The following is an 18,991-nucleotide window of genomic DNA, read 5'->3' on the forward strand; positions in this document are numbered from 1 at the left end:
GCTGCCTGAGCGTTTTCCCTCCCATAAGAATTTTCACGACGGACCAATCAGGAAACGAGGAGCGAACATTTTCTTCCTTCTGCCCAATAAGAAGTGTAACGATGGGCGTGCTCTGGAGCCCTTGATTTGGGGGGCCGTCATATCCAGCGCCCCGAGGGTGTGGCCAGGGGAACGTGCGCCGGAGGGGGCGTGGTTTCGTTCCAAGAGAGGGCGTGTCCTGCGGTTGGGTAGGGGGAGTCGGTGCGCGTGAGGCGGAGCCCGGCGGGTTGGGTCGGGCTGCCGCCAGCCAAACGGGCAGACGCTGCCGTGCTGCGCTGCGCTGCGGCTCGGGCCGGGGAAGGCTTTGTGATTGGTTGCGGCGCGCTCGTGCCGGCGGTTGCTAGGCTCCTGTGCGCCGCCCCTCCCCCAGGTACGTGTCGCGCGCCGTCGCGCTTGGTCGGTCGCTTGGTCGGTCGGTCACTGTGCCGGCGGCGAGTCCCGGGAGGGAGCGGCCTCCTCGCGGGCGGGCCGGGCTTCGCGGGGGCTGGCGGGTGGAGGAGTGCGCGCGCGCGCGCCGCAGTAGGTAAACCCTGACGCTTTGGGGTTGGGGGGGGGGGCGCTGCTGCTGCTGCTGCTAGTCGGGACTAACGCGGGGCCCTCACAGGCCGGGAATTCGGGGAGCCCCGAGGCCTTCGCAGCGCTCGGGTTTGAGCGGTTTTGGGACTCTCCCTCCCCCACACCGATACCTCCCCTCTCTCGTGCTCTTCGCGTCGCGAATCTTCTTCCTTCTCGCCTTCTCCCCACAGCCATCGTGTGTGTGTGGAGGGGGGCATCTCACCTTGGGCCTGGACCACTGTTCTCCCTTCCCGAAGGGGCGTGTGATGGTAAGGCAGTGGAGTGTGGGGCGGTGGTGGTGGGCCTTGGGTTCCTGCTAGAAGGCAGGTGGACGGGTGATACAGGCTCAGCAGGTGCAATTGGCTGTGGTGGCGCTTAGAGCATTGGGGTGTATGTGTGGCACCGAAGTGTACGGCAGGCAGGCAGGATCGGTGCTACTAGGGTGCAGTTGAAGGGTCCGTGGGTTGCTGAATGGAAGAAACTGGCTTCCTTGGGACACCCGTTATGTGTTTGAGGTTGGTCTGTAGCATGTAGAGAAATCAGTGTCCTCTTGTAGAAGGCTGCTGTTGTGGCTTTGCCATTTTGGGAGTGTTGCAGGCCCCTTCTCATAAAACTCTCTGCGGTTGCCTGCCATGTTGAGGAATGAACGTTTTGAATTTTCTAGGGTTGGAAGAACAAGACGTTTTAGGCTTAGGCCAGGAGTTCTTGGATATTTTACGTTTTCATATTGAGAGTTTGAGTCTTAGAAAGATCTTCAGAAGTCTGTGAATGATTCTGCTATATCTGCGAAACAGAGTAATGTCGGTTTCCAAGGCCCTAAATCCACGTAAGAAGTAAGTGATAGTTGATAGAATAGGTTGAGGTAATAATAGTTATACTATGGTAATAATAGTTATGCCAATAACTGGTGCTTTAGATTAAAGTGTTCTGCATATATTCTGGGTGATCCTTGCAACAGACTTGTCAGGTAGGGCACTAATTGTAATCTTTTGCTGTTAATTGTCTTGATTTGTATCTCCAGCCAATATCTATAGTTAGAAATACTAGAAACTTTATAACTGCTTAGGTAGGAGACATTGTTCCCCTGTTGCTCCCCTGTAGACACATGTTTACATGTTAGCGTTACTTTAGTGTCTGTGTCCTGGAGAGCTAGGCCTGCAGGAATCATTGATGCTGAACAGGTCAAATGCAAGTTTGTTAAAAATCAATTTATTCACCAGAGGTTCTATTGACTTGTAAAGTAATGCCCTGGAACCATTATTCTTGTAGGTAATGCCGTCATGATACCAGTAATTGCTGGCTGTTCCACCACATGCAGAATGAGCACTGCATTCCAAAAACCTAATCCAGTACAGGCATTCTATACAATTTTAAAAGCTGTATATTTAGAAGTAACGTGTAAAGATGTGTTCAAACAGCGGTTTTCATGATCTCGTGTTGTAGTGCACAACAGGAAATGTAGCAGTGGCACTGGAAAAAGCAAGTACTTTTTCCTTACACCACACTGGTTCTGCAATAATTTGTTGTGGCTGTGTGGATAGTCAGGGACTAATGTGCACTGAACCACCCTGAATTTACTCACTGCATGAACTGGATGTACTGAATTAGTATATTGGATCCTCTAAATAGACATATCCACTTGGGCCTTAAGTGCACCTTATGGATTGGAGTTCTGGGGAAATAATTCCCAGTATATTGAACTGTACTTTTTTGTTGAGTTGCATATAATAATAAAATTTATATGTTTGAGAAACACTGTATTATTGTTGTAAGTACTATAGAAGTAGTATAGCAGGATGGAGGACAAGGACACTCCTTTAAAAATGATTGTTTAGGAAGATTGATCAGCTGTTCTGAGGCAGTTCCAATTAAGGCCAGACAGGAGTTCCCTAGAAGAGAATTCATAATGCTGCTGTAGTTATGCTATTTTCCTAACCATAAAAGTGTTATGCCCATATTTTGCAGCAAGAAATATATTCTGCCTTGAATGCTCAATTGTGTAAGAAAGTAGTATGAACAAAAATATAATTAAAGCTTGCTTTTTTCTAACAAAGCATCTGCGTTTTTGAGAATCTGGAATAGCCTCCTCTCCAACATGCTTTGTGTTCTGACTTGTGGTGGTGCACTGGAGCTTTTAAAAGTTGGTCTTGGCCCTCAGAGAGAAGCATTACTGTATCCTGTTGTGGTCTTTCTCTCCATTAATAGTTCACAGTGGGAAGTTACATTGTAAACAACTTTCACATCAATTCATATGACACTTGCAGATTTTCAGACAGGAATATGAGAAAGTGGATGAACTCTTAAGATGTTTGAATCCTTTGAATGCATTTATGTCTATATGGCTTATGCCGGACACTAACTTGGAATAAAACAGAAATGAGTGCTCAACGCTTTCTGGGACAACTTTTTGGGAATTGTGTAGATGACAAACTGGAGATGCTAGAGCATGTCATGTCTCTTCAATAGAGCCTCTTACAATGAAGTTTGTGTTCAGTTCTATTAAAATATCAATGGGAAGTCCTGTAAAAGCTTAATTCTAAATGATCTCTTCTAGAGGGGGAGCTATGCTAGTCTGTTGCAGCAAAATCAATAGTCTTGTGCTACTGTAAGGTTTATTATTCTATAAGCTGTTGTGGACTTGTAGTCCCTTAGCATTCAAAGTGTGTGAAGAATATGTTTTAGTTCCCCACTGTTGGTTGAAGAGTAAGGACTTTGCTAGCAACTTATTCTATAGATTTGAGACTGATAAGGGATTTTGGAGGAATTTTATTTGTGGAAGGGTGTTCTCCCTCTTCTGGAACAAAGCAAAGCTTCCTTAGGAGTGCATCAAGGAGTGGATGCAGTAATACTAATGTACGATGTAGCCCTGTTGGGGATCCCTGTGTTCTCTAAGAAGGGTCCACCCCCCAAGTGTTGCTAGTTAAGTGGGGCTCCCCTTACTTTATTTATTTAAAAGATTGTAAGCCATCTTTTAGGGTAAACCCTCCCAAGGTGACGTATGACAGTACATTTAAAACTACACAACTTAATAAAATAATGACGAAGACAGAGTATCAAAATTAACAATGAAAACCAAATAGGGCCATATACACAATGGCACCAGTAGAGTCCTAACTCATTTATAGGCCAAAGTGAAGAGGTGAGTCTTTAGGGCTCACTAGAAGGCCTGTAATGATGGGGTCTGATGGACTTCAATTGGAACAGAATTCCACAGGTCAGGGGCCAATACTGAGAAGACCTTAACTTTTGTTCCCACCTACTTGTTGTTCTTACAGGCAGACACACCAGTAAGGGTCTCTGATGCTGATCTCAGAGTGTGGGCAGGTTTGTATCGGTGGCTTGCAAGATGTTGACTTGCTCATTGAGAGTGATGTTCCAGTTACACAGGTAGTATCAAACAGAGAAATAGTACCTCTTAAAAAAAGATGTGTGATAGTATAGTGGCTCTTATCCACACATAGATGGTTGAGGTTCACTAATTCCCAAACAGTGTGGCAGTGCACATTAGAATGCTGGAAGTGTGCCATAAAAAGTTAGTTACATAAAGGCTCCTGTGAACCTAAAGTAGTCACCATCAAAGTGGAGGCTGCCTGCTGTATCTCTGCATGATTATCTGCTCTTAACTCTCTCAAGTCACCCTCTGCTGGAAGCAGGACATTCTCTGCTGTCTCAGCATTAGTTGTAATTGGAGCATGCCGTTTCTCCTAGCTCAGAGGGTGCAGCAGGATTACCCGCCTTCAGAGAAGGCTGCCTGTTTTATGCAATAAGGAGGAATTCCCTGAATGCTGATTTATGCAGAAATGGAGGGTGTGACTGTGTGAGTAGACAATTCTTGTACACCTTCTAAAAGTAAATCACTTCGAGTGTAAGGCTTGCAATAACTCCAGTTCTACTTCAAGAGAAAAGTACACATTTTTTCAGAAGTTTGGGGAAATTGTGCTAATCCATCTATACCGGGGGTGTTGAAACTTTCAGCCCAAGAATTAAATTTCAGAGATGTTCGAGGGATTACATTCCAGTGGTGGGCAAGGCCAAAGGAAAGAGGTGGTGGTGGTGGAGCCAAAATACAAGTATATTTTAGCTTAAAATTCTTTTTGCTACTAGCTAAGCCTTAGAAGAGGCATTCCAACCATTTAGAATAGGGAAAAACTGAGCAGAAACTGGGAAAGCATCAAACAATCAGTGGTCAGTGGAAAAGCGGGGGGGGGGGGAAGAGAAGGGGCCATGGCCATCTGGAGAATCCCAGAGGGCAGGGTTTGGCACCAGAGGGGTTGCACTTATCACCAAGCCTGAGGTTCAACATCCCTGATCTAGACTGACAGCAGTGATATAGTTGTTTTTTGGCAAATTTTGAATTGATTTTTTTTCTGGCAAAATTTCTTATGCAAATTAGGGTAATTTGTATAGGGTAATTTGCTTTGGCAAATTTTCTGAAACCCCATTTTAATCCCCCCAAATACACAAAAGTACTTTAGTGTGCTGACATATTTGAAGGGGGAAATTAAAGCACACTTAAAATGATTTACATGTTATATTACGTAGAATTTTTATTGGAATATTTGTAAAAATTTAAAGCCAATAGCCTGTACTTCCCTTACACTGATTAAATTTAAGGGGGGAACACGCTTAAAACTGTTAACACACTAATTAATTTTAAGAAGCCAAAGAACTGTGCATGATATGCTGACACCCACTCCGCTATTTCATCCGAGTTCACCTCTCTCCCACTGAGGCCTGTGGAGCACCTACAGTTTCTCTGTCACTATGTAATAGTTCCATTTCAATGAAACATATATGTATTTCAATGACATATGCTAGGGATAATCACCTGAAAAACATTAATTACAACTCTGAAACTGCCAGGCTTGCCTAATACTGTATTTTCAATTAGCATACATTCTTTTTTACTAATGAACCTATGAAATTGAAGTTTTTCCACAGAAGAACCAAATACTGGAACATTTTCTGTTTTGGGAAATGCTATGCCCTTCGTTACTGTTTCCCAGTTGTCACTTATATAGAGATTATAACTTTAGATGTTTTGCTTCAATTCCATCTCATTCTTATACTTCATTCCTGTCATTGTTCTTTGTCTAAAGTGCTGTGGAAGTTCTGGCATCTGTGTGAAGAACCAGGAATGCGTTCTTGACTCTAAATACTCTGGCCTTGTTTCAGTAACCTTAATGTGGGAGAGAAGCCTTAGTGCACACAAGTCTTATTAAATGTGAACTTGATTGACACATCATTGAGTTTAAACATCAGTACATATGAGGCCTTGCATTTTTACTTTTCCCATGCCCTCCAAGACAGGGAGGTTCATGTGTATTTTGAATATCATTGCTAGTTCTTTGCAGGCTCCCATTACAATTATTAGGATTGCTAAATTCAGTTCAAGATTTCATTCTAACAAACTTTTAACCATAACACTTCTTCCCCAATGGGAGAGTTAAAAAGTAATAAGTCAGTAATAAGACAAAAGCGGTGTAATTTTGGAAATAATTGCAATACCAACATTTGGTGAAATTACTGCAGTACTCAAATGTAAGAATACAATTTCTGAATGTTGACGTTTTGTTTTTCATATTATTCACATGAATATACAGAGACCTAAAGCTGTCTAGTTGTCTTGGACTGTAACATTTATGTTAATCCTAATTTTTAAGAAGTAAAATAAAATGTTGAATCTTTGGGAAGAGTGTCAGAACTAAGTGAAGTAGAGGTTCGACAGTGGTGACAAGATAGGAAATTCTAGGGCAAATTGACAAATTAAAATTGAACATGCGTTTAAGTGAAACAGCTGATTGTATTGAAAGAATGGTGGCATAAATGCAGCAGCCAGAATTCCGAGTTGATGATTTTTGGGGGGCAAATTTGTGGAGGATAACACTGTCAGTTGCTACTAGTCATGATGGCTATATATTACCTCCAGTATAAGAGGCAGTATGATTTTGTGTACTAGTTGCTGGTTAACAAGAGTGGTAGGGTGCTATTGCACTTGTATTCTTCTTTTGGGCTGCTTGACCTCTGTGTGAACAGAATGCTGCACTAGATAGCCCTGATCCAGAATGGCTTTTATGTTATTATCTCACTTGGTTGGGTTCGCATACACCAAGATTTCTTAAAGAATTTGAATATAGAACTAGATTTTTAAAAAGCCATTTGCTACAAAAAATGTCTCTTAACCGAGTGGCTTAACAGCTTTTTTTAATTCAAGGAATCCAGCAGGAAACCATGACACTCTGGCTCATTAGCTTAATACCAGTCTCAGATAAACTGGTGGAAAGCATTATTAAAGCTTGAATTGTTAAACCTATAGAAGAACAAACCTTAGTGAAAACTAGTCAACATGACATCTGTAAAAGGAAATCTTGCCTCCAGGTACGTTTTGGAGTTCTCAGTAAATGTCAGCAAGCATGTAGATAGGCAGAATCCAGTACGCATTATGCACTTGGCACTTCCAAAACGTTTAACAGCCACTCACCAAAGGTTCCTAAGTAAATTCAGTTTATGGGATAAGAGAACTGCTCCTCTTATGGATCAGTAAGCATTTAAACAATAAGAACCAAAATATAGGAATACATGGACAGACTTCATAATATAAGGAAGTAAGCATCAAGGTTCCCCAAGGTGGCAGAGGCTCATATAGAATAAGAGTTTAGCAAAGAGCTAGTTGTTGCATGACACTGAATTGTTGAAAACTGTGACATCCAAAACAGTCTGAAGAAATCCAGAAGGATCTCTCTAAACTAGCTAAATAATAGGTCAGTTCTAATTCCCAATCATAAAAGAGAGAGCTGGGAAAGGTGCTGAAAAGGATAACCCAAATGAACAAAGGATTGGAGTATCTAATGTACACAAAAATGCTAAGGCATTTGGGGCTTTGGAGAACATAGTAGCAGTTTATAAAATAATGCATGGGGTAGAGGAAAAGGACCATTTTCCCCTACCTTCATAACAGAGCTCAAAATTGCTTAATAAAATTCAGGAGAACGTACTTCTTTACTCAATACATAATTATTAAAGAATTTGTTTTGGATTAAAAAAAAAAGCTGGGAATGGCACTAGTAGTGTTGGGTGGAAAAAATTCCAGTGCTTACCTGGATTCTCTCCCCCCCCCCCCCCCCGTTTCATAAGTTCATTAGTGAAAATGAATAGATGCTAAATGCAAATAAAATATTAGGCAATCTGGGCAGTTTCAAGGTTATAATTACTGTTTTTCAGGTGATTATCCCTAGTAAGAATGTAAGAGAATACTTATATCACAGAAATATATCTCAGTGTGAAATAGAACTAATAACTAGTCACAACTAAACTAAAGGTGCTCCAATAACTGTAGTGGAAAGAGCTGAACTCTGTTGAAATAGATGAATGGTTGTCAGTATATCATGCATGGTAATTAACAACTGGTAATACAACTCCCAATATCCCCAGCCAGCCAAGCTGGCTGAAGGAATTGGGAGTTTTAATCTAGAATATCTGGAAGACACCAGGTTGGGGGAGGCTGAACTAGTGTGTCAGCAGTTTTCAGTACCTTTCTTTCTTTCTTTGAATTTAAATCAGGCATGGGCAACTTGTGGCCCGCCTGAGTTTTGGCCTTAAATTTCCATCATCCCTCACTATTGGCTCTGCTGCTAAAAGCCGAAGGAGTTGTAGGCCAAAATATCTGGAGGGCCCACCCATGATTTAAACAATATCCGGGAAGTACATGTGATTGCTGTTAAATTTTTAAAAGTATTCAAATATAAATGTCTACATAATGTAACATTTAAATCTCATTAAGTGTGCTTTAATGTTTTTCCTCAAATATTTTAGGTCAAATACCTGTGGTGCATTGGAACTTTTTTGCTTTATTTTACTCACATTTAGTAAGCATGCTAAATTAAATCACTCTCTAGTGAGTTTCAAATGCAAACTGAAAATTTTCCAATTCAAATGATCATCTGCAAATTAACTTAATTTGCACTGGAAAATTTTCCAGTTCAAAATTTCTTGGAAAATCCACATCACTGAATGGAACTGCCATTTTATTATTAAAATATGTATACAATATGTATATGTATACAATAGTTTCATGCTTGCCCAAAGCAGTTTATGACCAGTCAAAAATACAAATAAATATGGACAAAATCTAATCAGATTTCAACTAAAATTTAATCCGACATCAACTTTTGTAAACCACCCAGAGAGCTTCGGCTATGGGGCCGTATAAAAATGTAATAAATAAATAAATGCCAGCCTTACAGAATAGGTCTTGCAGCCCTATGAAAAAACAAAACAGAGAAGTAGCTGTCCTAGCCATCTCTAGTAGGAGAGCTTTGGAGTGACTACTTAGGCCTGCTTCCCAAAATAAACCACTTTTAGGAGTACCTTTAAGCTCTTAACCACATCAAGTTACAGAAACCCCATTGATCACTGGCAGGCTCATCCCCTCCAAACCACCACCATGCTGTATAGCATTGTCTGGATTCAGTTTTAACCTCTCCCTCACTCATTTGGGCACTCTTGACACTGGTTCAGAATGCAGACCTGCTCCTCAATGCTTTGTTAATATAAATAAATATAACTCAGTCAAATTCTATAGATCAGGATTAACATTATGAGCAGTGAATTACCAGTTCAACTCTGAGTAATGGTTACTCTGGTTCAGTATCCTGCCTCTGGTGACAACAGTTCTTTAAAGGCTCTGAAACATTTGTGTCAGGAGAAAATATTACACTGGATTTTCATATGTACAAACTCGATCATGTAGATCTTCATATATCTATTAAACCACATATTTTCACCCTGTGACTAAAGTAGATAACTATTCATACAGAATTGTTGTACAAGAAGCTTTACATAGGTTGTGTTTTTCACATGTGCAAGTGTTTGTAGAAAGGATTTTCAAAACACCTTCATTAACCTTGCTATTAGCTTTAGCACCAGTGCACTGTCACAAACGAAGAAGTAACACAACTTGCTTTTTTTAAAGAAGGAATGAACTACTAGCTTCTTTGTGACTAGGAACTGGAAAACAGAATCTGTAGCCAGAGCATTCTGTGTGTGGCAATAGAGTGAAAAGATGTAATTAATCAGTCAGAATTCTATGAAAGCGATTACAAAGATTACCTGCAGTTTTTCATTACAGTTTAGTAATGGAGTGTCATAACAAAAGTATGTGAAACTGGTAATGTTAATTATAGGTGGAGCTGCTTCTAAGTCAATATTTAAGATGTCAAAGTCATAACATCTAAAACCTTGTTTATGAAAATTAATTTCTGTGTTCAAAATTTCCCCCGCCAAAAATAAAAGAATATTTGTATGGAAAACCCCAATCTTCTTTCAGTCAACATATTTCATTCTGTATGTGTGTTGGGGGGGCGGTATTTCCCCCCTGTTGGTATGGCTTTCAGAGTTCCCCCACCCCCACCTCCCAGTGTCACTTAATGCAGTGGTGTTTAGTCTTAACTACTAAATTTACAATCCGCTCAGGGACAGCATGAATTATTTAGGACTAGAAGAAAATGTGTACATGCCAACCCTGTATAGAACTGTGAATTTATAAGTACTGGCAGCAAACTGCTAGTTGACAGATGTAGGACTTTTGCTATCCTCAGAGTACATTTAAGTCTGTGTCATACATGCACACAGACTTGAATGTGTGTGTTTGTTTTTATGTACTCCATACAACTGACCATTTTATATATGTCCTCATTCTGCATGCCTGGGAATATGTGGGACTACTGTTGTCATAAAACAGGGCTTCTCACATTGCAACACAGTGGGTCATCTTAAATCAAGACCCAAATTGCTTAGTGCTGGTTACTTTGAGTGGTGATGGCATGGTGCAAAGGTGGGGGGGGGGGAAGGCAGTGAATGTAATAGGTCAATAGTACACTTTGTTGGTTCCTAAGATAGAAATTGACAAGTTAGAAAACCATAAAAACGGGCTTCCTTATTCAGCATTGGGGAAGAGGCAGTGATTGATGGCTGTTTTTTGTTTTTTGAGGGGATCAGGGAAAAGTTCAGTCTGGCTAATTTGTACTTTGGGAAGATATACATCCTATTTTGACAGGCATAGAATGCAGTCCAGATTTTCCACCCCACAACTTACAGAGGGAGACCCTGAACATGAAGAATAAACATAGCACGTGGTGGTGGGTGGGGTAACAAGAGTTAGCCCCTCCCTCAACAGTCTTGGTGAGCTGATCCCCTCCTTTTTCACGTGAAAGCTGGTATAGGCCAGGCCTCTCCTACCTTGCACCTTGTTGCCAGATTTCCCTATTTGTTCAGCTCCATGAATGGAAAAGGAGTGACCTTAAGGGCATGTCTAGACGGGGCAATATCCCGGGGATCATCCCTGTGCATCCACATGATGCACAGGGGATCCCAGGAGAAGGGAGAGATGATCCCTCCCTTTCCCTGGGATATCGCCCAATCCTTTAATCCTGACTTTTCCTGCGGTCTCGGTGATCCCGAGACCATGGGGCTGTCCTAGTTTCGTCCCGGCACCTCGCGAGTAACCATGAGGAGCCAGGAACTGGGCATGGGGTGCAGAGCTCCTCAGGAGCTCCGTGCCCATGGCGGGTGGGGTGAGGTCACTTTTGCAATGAAGCGCTCCTGTGCGTTTTTGATTAAACAAAACAAAATGGCGGGCGTGACATCCTCTTCCTCCCGGGACATTGCGTGCCACGTGTAGACACCCTGGGACAATCCCGGAAGCAGGTAAGTCCAGGATCTTCCCACCTCTCTCCCTCTACACCAGATGGTGTAGACATGCCCTAAGGCTGTCCCCCAATTCCTAGGTTCTGTCACTTGTTCATTCTTCTAGTAGAAACCCATACTACAAGAATTCCTTGTAACATTGTAACCTCTGGCTGGAATCTTTTATTGTGTACTCCATTTGTCTACTTAAATCTAGTGTTTCTTCTACATTCATAAATTTCCTTCTATCTCCAGTCTGCTGATCTCTAATTTGGTGCATACTGTGGACATAGTCATACTAGTACAAACATGCTGAATTGATTACTCTTAATATTGGTTGTTCTACTGCAGTATCCTAAATATAGGTTAGCATGCCAGTTTGGAAAGCCCTGCTCAAAAGTTGAAATATCTGGAATGCTGCTAGTTTGTTTTTAGTTTTTTTCTTTTGAGAAGAACTACAAGGGCTTACTGTGTTGACTTTGATGGAGATAGAGTAAGTAATTATAATCGAAATAGCCAAAGTTTAATATCCTAAGGGTTTGGATGGTAGTGTGCATTTATGTGTATGTATACAGGGCTCCCCTCAACAGTTCAGGAATTTCAAGTTGTTTAGAATGTAGTGGCCCAATTGGTATTCGGGGTAAGTTGCAAAGCACATAATTCCAGGTCTTGCACCATTTTGTTTCCAAGGCAAACACGATTCTGGTGTTGATTTTTAAAACCCTTAAATGGACTTAAACCAGCTTATCTTAGGGGAACATGTTTGCCTTCCCCACGAATTAAATATCAAATGTATTTAATATTCTTCAGGTGCCACCACTGTCATTGGTATAGCCTTTGCTGTGAGTAAGGGGGCTTTACTGGGCCATTCATGCCCCCTGTGCTATGGAACATCCTTCCAAGGGAAATCTGCCAGGCCTATTCTACTGAGATTTTTAGGTGACTGGTGGAAACAACTTTTGGGGCATAATATTTGGTTCCTGTACTTGAGTGTTCTGGTTTCTGCTGCCAGTTTTAATTATTTTTAGGGAATTGTATTATATTTGATTAATTTTAAATGTTTTTATGATGTTGCATTTATTCGAATCTCATAATAAGTGAAAGCAAAAAAAACCCAAAACTGCTTGCTAACTCAAATTAAAAGAAATCCACAAATTCTTTAATCATGTGCAGTTTCACATTTTAAACTCAGTTAAACCATAGCACCATCATGACTAAATGAATAAAATGGAGTTTGCTTCTGCTTCCCCTGATGCTAAACACATTTACTTGGGAATAAGTAAATGTGTTTACTTAAAAGGATGATTTTGTTGTAGAGAACGCTAACATATTGAAAGAAAAATAATAAATTGTGCATAGCCATCCACCTGGCCATGCACTGATTATAAAATGTTATTTAAAATAAGAAGAAAGGAAGATTGCTGTGGCAAGCAGCATTCGCCCTGGCATACTCATGCATGCCCCGGCTGTCCCCATCCCCTGCTGTTCTATAGGTGGTCTTTAGAGGGCTCTCTGAGCTGTGGGGCCCTGCGCTTCAGTCCTAGCTGCATCATTGAGCGGATGTCTCCAGTGCCATATATATATCTGTTAAAATGATGTGATTAATGATAGAATTGGTCTAGCTGTGCAGAAGTTTGGGTCTTCATTATAAGACAATCCTATTGCATTCAGATTAAACACTTATAGGATTTAATGCTCCACCTGGGCTGTACGAGTTGTCTCCTGGGCTGTTTGCAAACTTCCATATGTCTACAACTTCCATCTGTAATATATAGCTGGAAGTAAAATTGCTTGTTCCACCTGGCTCTAAGCTTCTACACTAGGGAGGGATGAGACTTTGGAACTTGGATTGGAAGAAACAAAATGGATAATAGTTGAATTTCTGTGCTCTTGGCATAAAGCACCTGAAAAGCTTTCAAGGATGGGCACAATATTTGCTTGTCTTTATTTTAGTTATATCTTGTTGGACTTTAAGATAAAACCTTTTTCTTTTATCTTGGTTTTTACCCACTATCGTTGTTACTGAGTCACATGCATAGAATAGTTTAGATTCTACAGTGCTAAATTCATCAACTGTTCCTGCCCATGGGCTCTTAACTTTTACTCTGTGATTCTAGTATGCTTTCCTATTTGGGGCTTTGTTTAGATAGGAAGATATTTCAAGTAGACATCTTGAAACTGGAAAGTCAAAGGTTGGTTTAATCCCTTCCTTGCCTCTAGAGTTCTGCTGTTTACAACTGATCTTTTCTCTCTCCTGCCTTAAATTCTCGTCTCTTAGAAATTTAAGTCAAGACTTTATATAGATCAGTAGTTTCTTTGTAGAAGTAAGGTTGTTGTAAGCCAGGCCCAGCATTGGACAAAAGGCGAGATACAAATATAATAATATCCTAAACCACCCTGAGATCCCAGTGATATAGGGCAGGATGCAAATGTTTTAATAAATAAATATAGGGGAAATATACCTGCTTCCTAATGACTGTACTTTGAATGGAATGGAATGTGACAAGTTGCAGTGGGCCTGGCTTAGACTAATATTGGATGTCTCACATTTTCTATTCTCTTCACTGGTACCGTATGTTTGAATTGGGAAAGGTAGTCTTCCATGATATTTAATAGTTTCTTTTAATAGACTGAGATGTTTAACCACTAAGTCACTGGTTCCTGATAGCAAATTTTCTTTAAAAAAAAAAAAAAAGATTATAAAGGAGGGAGGAGAGCTCAGCCCTAATGCTCATCCATGGCTTCATAAAAAAATCATCTGGACTGGGCAAGGAGAAGACTTTTAGTGTATCTTTCTACTTAACTTTTATTTCATATGAGGGCGCATTTAGATTTGCTCCCCTCCTCATGCATTCTGAAATGATACACTTCTCGGAAAGGCTAAATCTGGGCTTACAAGTTGGAGTGCATAAGTACTTGGCTACTGGCTGCATACTGAAAAAGAATATTGTAACTTATCAGTTAATAGCCTCCCTGTAATGTACAGGGGACTCGAGTCTTCTAATTTAGTGTGCAAGAAGCAAGGAGCAGAAATGAATACTGTGGCTTTAAAGAAAAATCTCTCTGCTTTTAAATCCATCTAATATACATGTGTAAGTATACAGTTGTTAGCCTAAACTTAATTAACTATTCTTTTAGCCTCTCTACAAGATAACTTTTTTCATTCGTGCCATAATCGTAATGGCTGATATTTTGCATTTATTTCATTTAGAATCTGCCCTTCTGAACACGTATGATGAAATTTTGTACAGTACTCTTATTAGGCTATGCTGTTTTTATTCATTCTAGATATGTCAAATAGAATGTCTAAACATTGCATTTACTATCTCGGACACTGCCTTCTCTAGATGACTTGACTCAATAGCCAGGCTCCCTAAATCTTCTCTCCTGTCTCTTTTCAGCTCATAGCAAAACTTTTAGTCCCAGATGCCTGATTATCTCACTAAGGAAGCACCCTGCCAAGAATGAATATTAAGCTCTAATTTTTGTGTGTGTGCAAAACTCATGACTCTAATTTGTGTCTTGGGTTGATAGATGGCTCATGCTTCTCACCATGGAAAATCAATGGCTACTAGATCTAAGTGATTACTTCACTGTTTGAAGGGCTTGACAAAGGATCTCTTGCATTCTGTATGGAAAGGAATGCTATGTGATCAGAAGGAAGAATTTCAAAAGCTAGACCTAAACTTGCTTCACAGATTTGTGTTGACTTCCTTTTGCCTTGTCCTTTAGACTTCCTTCTAAATGTGAGCTTAGTTAGGGTAAATGGTGTTCTGGTCTTGTACTTGGAAGATCCAGATTCAAATCTTTGCTCAGCCACAAAGCTTACTTGGAGGTCTTGGATAAGTCTCAGACTAACCTACCTCACATGATTGTGAGAATAGTGAAGTAAAATATAGCATCATTTTGAGCTTCAAGGAGGAAGAGCAGGGTGTAAATGTGAAACCTATCTATGTAATAAAGACAAATAGATGATATTCTCTTAGTGCTGAATAGATAATTGGGCTAGCTGTGCTTCGGTGGTTCGATCTTTCCTGGAAAGACGACACTGCTCAAGTAGCTCCTTAAATAATGGCCCTTAAGTCTTATTAGCTTCATCAGTTGGTAGCTCAGTTCTTTGGGGCTCAGCCCAGGCACATTAAGAGATTGGAATGCACAATAGCAACTTTACATTGTAATGCCTTATATATAGTTAAGGAAGGCCCCATTGGTCAATAAAAGGACTCTGTCTTGGGGCACCATGTCCTAATTGAGGTGATGAAAACTTGGGAGAGGGTGAGGTTTAGATCAAAGTATTTACAATCGGGCTAATGTGGCTTTGAAGCAATGTGAAGGCTGAAATGATTTGCAAAGTACATTCATAGGCAAACAATTGTTCCATTTACATTCCCTTCCCTTCCCTCTGCACCCACTCACTGGAAAGGAATTAGCCTTATTGCTTGTTAGACTGAAACTTTTTTTGTAGACCTGCTGAGAAACTCTGAAGGGCTTGACAAAGTTTGTTCTTTGTCCAGGCACTTCTACTGCTCAAGAAATCACGATCTGGTGGTGATTTGATTCATAATTTTCAATAATATATTTCTGAAATTCTTTGCAATTTCTAATTTTGGAGAAAAATATAGAAAAGTGTTCAGTCCTGTCACCTTGTGAAAGGTTAGTGTGCTCCTGCCTTGATAACTTGGACAATATTTCTTGGCACTTGATTGTCTTTTTGATAATATAGCATTCAGTCTGTAAACTGTAAACTGAATACTTTAACATTTGAATTTACTAATGAGTATTGTCTGGCAGTTCATATTATAGCCCAGCCCATATCAGGTGAAATGGCCTAGTTAGACCAATTCTTCTCTATGCTTGCTTTTTATGCATCATTTCCCAGCCCTTCATTCGTTCAACCTTGTGACAACGAATGTCAATTAAAATTTCCTCTTCTAAGTAAGCATTTTATCTTGTTTACAAGGATGAAGAAAAGAAACACATCATGTGATAACTCAGCTTCCAGTCCTGGAACCTTTTTGCCAAATTTCTTCCAAATTGGAGAAGACAGCTTTGGATAGGGATAAATATGATTGAAAATGCATTTATATCAGGCTTGTAAACAGCCTAGAGTCCTCCCTGTATTACTAGGCAGGAAAGCTTTTTATAAAATGGAAGAGGGGTAATTCATTCTTGTAGGTGTCTGATGTTCAATAAATAGTTCAACTGGTTGTGTGGACAGACAATGTGGTAAACATTTACCATTAACTCTTGTGGAAATATGTTTTAGGCTGACTTACAAAATGCAAAAATAATTTAGGTGGAAAATACGTTGTAGTTACAACTAATAATACTAATAGTGCCATCAGTGTGCATGGTGCTTTTCAGAGTACAAGAGTATAAGTTTGTGCCCCCAAGGAGTTTACAATAAAAAAAAGCTTGTTTGGGGTATATGGCAGCTGAAGGTTCAGGTTTTTAATTTTATAATTCTTAAGTATTTTTAAGAGTCAGCAAGGTGATGTACAACAAATTAAATAAAAACAATCCTAATATTTTCAACTTGGGACGTAGCTGCATGTTGGGATTGGGGGCGGGGGTAGGGATCAGACAAGATCTAGTTTACGAAATGCACATCTGCAGAATGCTCAGGTTGTGGTGGTTCCCTTCCATCTCTGTAGCTGCTAGGGAGGTTCTGCATGGAGAACTTTTTGCACATCTTTTCAGTATGAATAACAGGCAATTATAGTATGTATATGCTCATAGAAAGCTGCTGTATTAGTGTTTTGGCACACTAATACAGAAACAAGCCCCAAGAAATAGACCAAGAGAATAGCCATTTTCTTTTATATTTAGTAATGGCTTTGGTTGTTTCTCCATTTTATCCCTTGTCTGTCAGAAGTCCTCACTAGCTTTTTAAGATGCTACAAACTTCTGTTTTCATTTTCTTCTTACAGAACTTTTTGTTCTTCTGGTATCCTGTCAGCTTGTCATTTTAGTTATCGTGGTTTTGAACTAGCCGAGCAGCAGCTGGCAAAACTGCAACACCCTTAGCAGATTATAAAATCCCCATGTTTTTGTGATACGGTTTGCCCTGTTCTTGATAGAAAATATATTGTTTCCAGGAAGAATGTAGCTGCTACTGCACAGTAAGTTTGAACAAAGTAATGCTGGTGTAGTGGATCTTTAGGACATTGTTATCCATCACCATCCATTCTCTAGTTAAATCACTTCCCATTTCAAATTGTCTCTCATTCTGACATGCGTGTATTCTGAGTTCTTCCTCAGAGTGAAATATGTCCACTGTTCTGGAAATGGTAGTTTTCCTCCATGGAAAAAGTATCTTGTAAATCTGTAAAGGATCCAGTCAGAACAAAATGAGAGGGGTTCTTCTTGAAGATGCAAATACTTCCAACAGTGTAGCCTCAAAACAAAAGGATCCCAAACCAGAGCTGTATAGCTCACATTCTCTTCATATACAAAATGCCTCCTGGATGTTATTCTGCATAGATTCATACTGCACTGTCTGGGGCATTGCAAAAATATATACATTTTTAAAAAACTGATTAATCAAACTGAATAAATTTCTGCATTTAATTTGAGCTTTACCTAGGTAAATAAACACTTGGCATGCTTTATTTTTTAAAAAATCTGCTTTATGTTGCGGCTTTTGGCCATTTCTCCAATTTGTATTTTTTCTTTCCCCCATACATGTCTTGGGTGATGTCCTGGGTTATGTGAGCAGAGGTTCCACTTCCACAATGGGGTTTCTTGGCTCCTCCCATCCACTGCATCCTCTTGCATGCCACATCCCAGTTTGTGCAAGCTGCCTGCACCTGGTTTTTGCTATTTTCTCCCCCCCCCCTTCAGCCACCCAGTGCCACATCTCAGGCCTTTCTGATGGTCCTGTAACCCCCAGGGACTTTTCAAGGAGCACAGCTGGCTAGAAAAGTCTCCATTGCATGACAATTCTCCATTGCATGAGTGGATTTGCATTTATGAACTCAAAATACAAATTCTTGCATTTTTCTAAGACTGTAATCCTGAACATGCTTACCTGGGAATAAACGCCATTGAACTCAGAAGGACTTGGAAGTACGCATGCATAGGCTCACCCTATAAAACATGCCGAGCATTTGTTTAACAAAGGCTTTCCTGCTAGTTGTAATGCAATATTTGTATTTCTAATGAAGATGATTTTACAAAGAAACGTTACCACTTAAATGCTTGCTCTGTTCTATAGCTTTAAACTGCTAGTTTGAGCTAAGAACTCAAAAAAAGGAAGAAAAACATGAGTCAGGGCCCGGTTATTTACCCTCCCTTCCAAAAAATTTAAGTCACAGTACAGGCAGAGCAAAAGCTCAGCTAGGCATGTCCTTCCTGATCCCTAACCACTTTCAAAGATGGGCTTCCTCAATCTTCACCCTTTTATAATTTGTACTAATAATCCAAGCAATAATAAACTCTAAAGTCTGCCTGACCTCATTGTCTCATTCTCTCCTGCCAGAGAGGAGTGAAGGGGTGGCCACCATAGTGAACACTTTTGTGGGTTTGTCCACATTAGGCACCAATATAGTGATCCACCCATTGTGTGCCCTTCTGGACTGAACCACATGCTTAGCAACAGACTTTGACTTGGCAGCTAGGATTACTGCCAAATAGCTAAAAAGTAACGGAAATGGGGCACAACCTAGTGGGGAAAAGTCAATGATGGAGTATGTCACACACCCAAACACCCCCT

The 18,991-nt window shown here is 40.4% G+C and overlaps 1 protein-coding gene across 2 annotated transcripts in view; it reads left to right on the forward strand.

Moving 5' to 3' along the window:
* Positions 1-283: 283 nt before the first annotated feature.
* The window catches only part of DAG1 (dystroglycan 1), a 68,884-nt gene continuing 50,176 nt past the window's right edge, over positions 284-18,991 (forward strand). The window contains exon 1 of one of the 2 annotated variants that reach the window (XM_063121038.1): positions 284-409. The gene's annotated coding sequence lies outside the window, so the exon portion shown is untranslated. Of the gene's footprint in view, positions 410-818; positions 864-18,991 lie in introns of those variants that run through there. The other variant, XM_063121039.1, reaches the window with a different exon arrangement.

Source organism: Elgaria multicarinata, chromosome 3, assembly GCF_023053635.1.
Source record: "Elgaria multicarinata webbii isolate HBS135686 ecotype San Diego chromosome 3, rElgMul1.1.pri, whole genome shotgun sequence".
Lineage (NCBI taxonomy): Eukaryota > Metazoa > Chordata > Lepidosauria > Squamata > Anguidae > Elgaria > Elgaria multicarinata.